Source organism: Cervus elaphus, chromosome 12 (assembly GCF_910594005.1).
Source record: "Cervus elaphus chromosome 12, mCerEla1.1, whole genome shotgun sequence".
NCBI classification, from domain to species: domain Eukaryota; kingdom Metazoa; phylum Chordata; class Mammalia; order Artiodactyla; family Cervidae; genus Cervus; species Cervus elaphus.
This window is the reverse complement of record NC_057826.1, coordinates 42771051-42776778: the sequence shown is the minus strand read 5'-3', so window position 1 is coordinate 42776778 and position 5728 is coordinate 42771051.

The window sequence follows — 5728 nt, the reverse complement described above, 5'->3', positions numbered from 1 at the left end:
GTCCATGGGGTTGCAAAGAGTAGATCGACTTTCATTTTCACAGCTATTGAGGACATTGAATTGTTTGCCAAAAATGAAAAAAGTATTTGGCTTTTCTCTGTCATTTGTACTCAAAGTGTTAAATCTAAGAATGTGTTATGTTTCTGACCAAATGAACTGTGGAGCATGGGGTAAACTCTAAGGCATGAATTAATTTACATTTTTCAGTCTTATGGATGTTTTTACCAGACTTAGTATAGGTCTATGAGTAGAGTAATCCTAAATTTCATTTATTCATTCATTCACTTAAGGGATATTTATTGAGCACTCAGAATGTACCAGGTATTAAGATAATAGCTGAGTATACAAAGATAAGTAAGATATAGTCACTGCTGGTTTTATAGCCTGAGAGAAATGACTGTGATTATAACAAGCACCACCACAACTATTTACTGAATGCTTTTCATGTGCTACACATTGATGTCACTTAAATATAAGTGAACAAATAAACACAAGAGTGTTTATGGGTTCCCTGTTGTATATGCAAAGTTCAGGTGGGGTGCAAATAATGGAGTGAATGATCAGGAAAGGTTTCAAAGAGAAGATCTCTTGTCTTAATCATAAAAAGATTAAAATATTCAATTGTTATGTATAAGCACACCAGAAGCATTGAATAACATTAAAAAATATATGTTGAAGTTGCAAGACAAGTGTCATTAAAGCAGATCAGGTGATTGTGAAATAAACAACATACAAGGCACAGTAACTTCATCAGTGTTACACATGGATTGATCTGTAGAATCAATGGATTACACATGGATTCACTGTAGGAGATGCCTTTCAAGCTTAGTCTTGAAGATGGAGATATTTGAGGTTGTTTAGAGAAAATTTTATATTATTGCATGTTGTATGGTAGAAAGTCTCAGACAAACACAAAAGGAGTAAAAATATTGAAACAAACTCCATGAATTCATTACCCAATTTCAATAATCATTAACTCATGACCACTGTTTTATTTTATATTCACCTGTAAAAATCCCAAACTTCATATCATTTCACCCACAAGCATTATCAGTATGTTTACCTAAAAGATAAGGGTTCTTTTTTCCTAGCATTATTGTAATACCTTTATCATATCTCATAATAATAATACTTCAGTATCATCAAATATCCAGCCAAAGTTCAGATTTCCCCACTTGCCTTATAAATATTTTTACAGATGGTTTGCTGAGATCAGAATCCAAACAAGGCCATACATGCATTTGTTTGGTTTGTGAAAGACACATATCAGTATAAGATATTGCAAGGTTTTCTTTTCATTTCCCAAGACATGTTAATTGCTTTCTTAGAATACTGTGCACACTTCCAATACAGCATGGATCTTATTGTGCTGCTCTTTGTACATGATTCTTTTCATTTCAAAAATAATAAATGTACATTGAAGGAAAAATTCTGAAAATACAGTAAGCTAAAAGGGGAAAAATCATCTGATAGAGATAACCCCTGCTAACTTTTGGCATATTTCCTTTTGGTGCATGTTTTTCTAAGAAAATGTTTTATACATATGTTTATAAAATCTTATTTCTCACTGTATACATATCTGTTTATCCCACTAATCTATGAACTCTTCAAGGGGAAAGGTCTTATCTTGCTCACCCTTCATTTCTCAGCCCTTCTTACAGTATCTGGAAATCCATTTGCTTGAGTAAATGAATGAAGTGATGGAGACTTGTCTGTTTACCTTTGCTCTTCAAATGCTGAGACCATGATGGCTGTTCCACATTGGAGGATCATGACAGTGTTGCAGTTCCAGGAGCTGCCAGTTCCTTCAAGAGCTGTTAGCCACTCTGTCAGCATGATTATCCACTCAGCAGTTTCTTAACAAAGGAGTAGTCTTGCAGAAGAGGTATTCACGAAAGGACTAAGAATAGAGAGAAGAGCTGGCAAAAGATTTTCCAGCTACAGTTACAGGAGTGGATTCATTGCTGTTAAAAAGGCTGACACAGGATGCCAACACTAGAGATGGCTGTTGGTGTGGCTCAGACGAGAAATGTGGAATCTGGAAGTTCACCATGAGATGGAAGTTGAAGTAATCAAGGATGGTGAAAATGAGCAAATAAGACAACTGAAACAAGTGAGGACTTCCCTGGTGGTCCAGTGGTTGCGAATCTGCCTGTCAACAGGGGACATGTGTTCCATCACTGGTCTGGGAAGATTCCACTTGCTGCAGGGCAAATAATCCTGTCGTCACAACTACTAAAGAGCCTGTACACCACCACAAGAGAAGCCACCGCCATAAGGAGCCCACTACGTTAGTGAAGGGTAGCTCTCCCTCTCTGCAATTAGAAAAGCCTGAGGGCAGCAATGAGTACCCAGCACAGCCATAAATAAATAAGACAAGGAAAGTGAAAGCGTGGAAGTGAAAAAAGTATATGAATAAAGAAAATGGGCCCAAATGACAAAATGTGATAGGTCACCTACAGAGAGCAAAGTGCCAGCACTGAATCTGAGAGTGGGAAGGAGGAGAAGGTGGCTGGATGGCAAAGTTTTCTGTCGTTTGCTTACCTTGTTTGTACGATGACTAAACCAGATTGGGTCAATCGTTTGCTCCAGTGGTCATGGGAGGAAGAAGTGAGTCATACAAGGGCTTCCTCCAGAAAAACAACGGTAGAGCAATTTCCCAGAAGGAATAGGGTGAGCGAGTAAGGCAAACAAAACAACAGATGCTCATTACATCATAGAATGTAGTATTTAAGATAGATTAAACACTACTGAGTAAAAATATCAAGTTTCCTGTTAGCAGTATGATTCCTATCATAAAAGTTGTGTGCATGTGTACATGTGTGTGTTCATAAATAGTGACTTGAAAATTTTATTTCCCATTATGTTTATCCTATTATGTCATTCCTAAAGGAAATCAGTCCTGAATATTCTTGGAAGGACTAATGCTGTAGCTGAAGCTCCAATACTTTGGCCACCTGATGTGAAGAACAAACTCATTGGAAAAGACCCTGATGCTGGGAAAGATTGAAGGAAGGAAGAGAAGGGGACAAAAGAGGATGAGATGGTTGGATAGCATCACCGACTCAATGGACATGAGTTTGAGCAAGCTCCGGGAGCTGGTGATGGACAGGGAAGCCTGGTGTGCTGCAGTCCATGAGGTTGCAAAGAGTTGGACATGACTAAACAACTGAACTGAACTAAACTGACCATAGTTGCTGCCAGGTTAGGACTTTTTCTTTGTTAATTAGGCAGCTGTAAATTCCTTGAATTTTCAACATGTGTATGTACTGGTTTTATAATCAGAAAAAAACTCAATAAAGCAATATAATCTATATAAATAATTTTATATACTAAAAGATATTCTATTACATTTCAGACAATTTAAACAAATTATCTTCTGGGATGTGAAAATAGAATGTGATAAGGTCAGCGAAAGGGAAATGAAAATTCAGTGGGAGGGTTTTTTGTCTTTTATTCTGCTACTACTCAATGCCATTCTAGATGATTTTCACAGTGCATGGTCATTGTTCATATTTTCTTTTTATTGTAGCCTCTTTGAGAGGAGGTGCTGATGAGGACTCACCTTTCTATCTTAGTGCCTAGGGTACTGTAAAGGAGTCAGTTAATGTTTGTTGAATAAATTTTATCACCTTATGAATCTACCCATAGCAGTTCCTCTTACATGAGACTTGACACCTTTTCCTAGGCCACATGTGTACCTCAAGTAGCCAAACTTTGCCAGACATCATCCCTCTCCATCAGCCCTGCTGATCCCCTCCCTTTCCCAGGGCAAAACTGCTACCTGGTCAGGGTCATGTCTGAGGTGGGCTAAGGCTTCCCAAGGGCTCCTCAGGTTAGTGTCCATCCTCACCCTCCTGGGTCCTGCAGCTGGCTTCTGTGGCACTAGGATTTAGGGATAGGGGGTTATCCAGCCTTTCTCCCTGTTCCATTGTACAGGTTTGGGGGTTGTGGGAAAGGAAGATAAAGGATAAAAACCGGGATTCCTTTCTATATGGTCCATTCTAGGACTTGCTGAATTACTGAGAGCATGTGCTTCCTTGTGATCTTCACAAGGTACTAGCTGTAACATGTGTTCAGCTGGCATGAAGTTCAGGCCATTCTTGACTTCCTCAAACACAGCAGGCCTACTTCTGCTGCAGAGCCTTTGAACTTGTTTTCTCTTCTTGGAATATTCTTCCTCCAAATAGTCCCAGGGCTTAATCCCTTAACACAGATCATATCTTTGCCAGAAGTCATGGTCTTGGGAAGGCCTAGTGTCTCAGGTTGAGTTCCCTGAGAAACAGACTCTGAAATGGAGATTAGCGTGCAGGACAGTCTCTTGAATCAACACCTGTGGAAGGGAAAAATGAGAAGGATTTGCCAGTAGAAGAAACTGAGCAATGGCACAATATCAGTGGAGGTTTTAGCCAACCCTGCAGGGGACCTAAAGATGAGATGATCCTTCAGACCTGTCTGGAGTTGGGGCAAGAGATGTAGGCCTTTATGCTCCTGAATAGATCAGTCATTGAGTATAGGCCTTACCAGGAAGCAGTCAGGACCCTGGATGAGGTGGTTCTTTTCAGCAGTTGCTGCTGCTGCTGCTGCTGCTAAGTCACTTCAGTCATGTCCGGCTCTGTGTGACCCCATAGACGGCAGCCCACCAGGCTCCACCGTCCCTGGGATTCTCCAGGCAAGAAGACTGGAATGGGTTGCCATTTCCTTCTCCAATGCATGAAAGTGAAAAGTGAAAGTGAAGTCACTCAGTCGTGTCCGAGTCCTAGCAGCCCCATGGACTTGCAGCCTACCAGGCTCCTTTGTCCATGGGATTTTCCAGGCAAGAGTACTGGAGTGGGGTGCCATTGCCTTCTCCGGTGAGAGTGCTACCTCTCTCTAAAGTAGAGGGTGGGTTGACCCACAGAGGAAAGCAGTTCTCTCTTCTCTGCCCCTTCTACTCCAAACAAACGTGCAAGGAAGCCCTGCATGGCCTGACTCCTGTAGCCTCCCTGACCTCATTCCCTTGCATTCACCCCCAAGTCCCTGAGTTCAGTCTACACTGGCCTCTGCTGTTACAGGCACAGCCAGACATGCCCTCACATTGGTGCCTTTACAGAGCCTTCCTACCCTGCCTGGAATATTCTCTGCATGGCTAATCTCTTCACCTCTTCCAGACCTTGGGTCAAGTGTCACCTTCTCTGTTACAGATTATTTAAAATTATACCTACGTCTGCCACTGCTGAATCCCTACCCTATTACCTTGCTCTACTTTTTCATTATTTCTTGCCACTTTTCTGTTTTGACATACTATTTAATTTTTGATCTATCTATCCTGAGTACCCATAGTAGTGCCTGGAACATAAATAATTATCAAAAACATTGAATGAATGAATGGAGCTCAGAGTCATGTGTTTCTCAGCCAGTGACCATACATTAAAGATTTTCAAGGCAGTCCTGGTTTTAACTCTGTTCCTGGTAGGATTTCTCTGCTTGCCTTCATCTTGCTCTATATCTACAAGCCTCCAACTCATATTTCAAAACAACCAGAGTGATTTTTTAAAAGTTTAAGTCAGGACCTTCCCTGGTGGTCCAATGGGTGAGTCCACCTTCCAGTGTAGGAGATGCAGGTTTGATTTCTGGTCAGAGAACTAAAATTCCACACGCCATGGGACTACTGATTCCATGCGCCCTGGAGTCTGTGGGCTGCAACTAGAGAGAAGCCCGCGCATGGCAACTAAGACCTGACATAGCC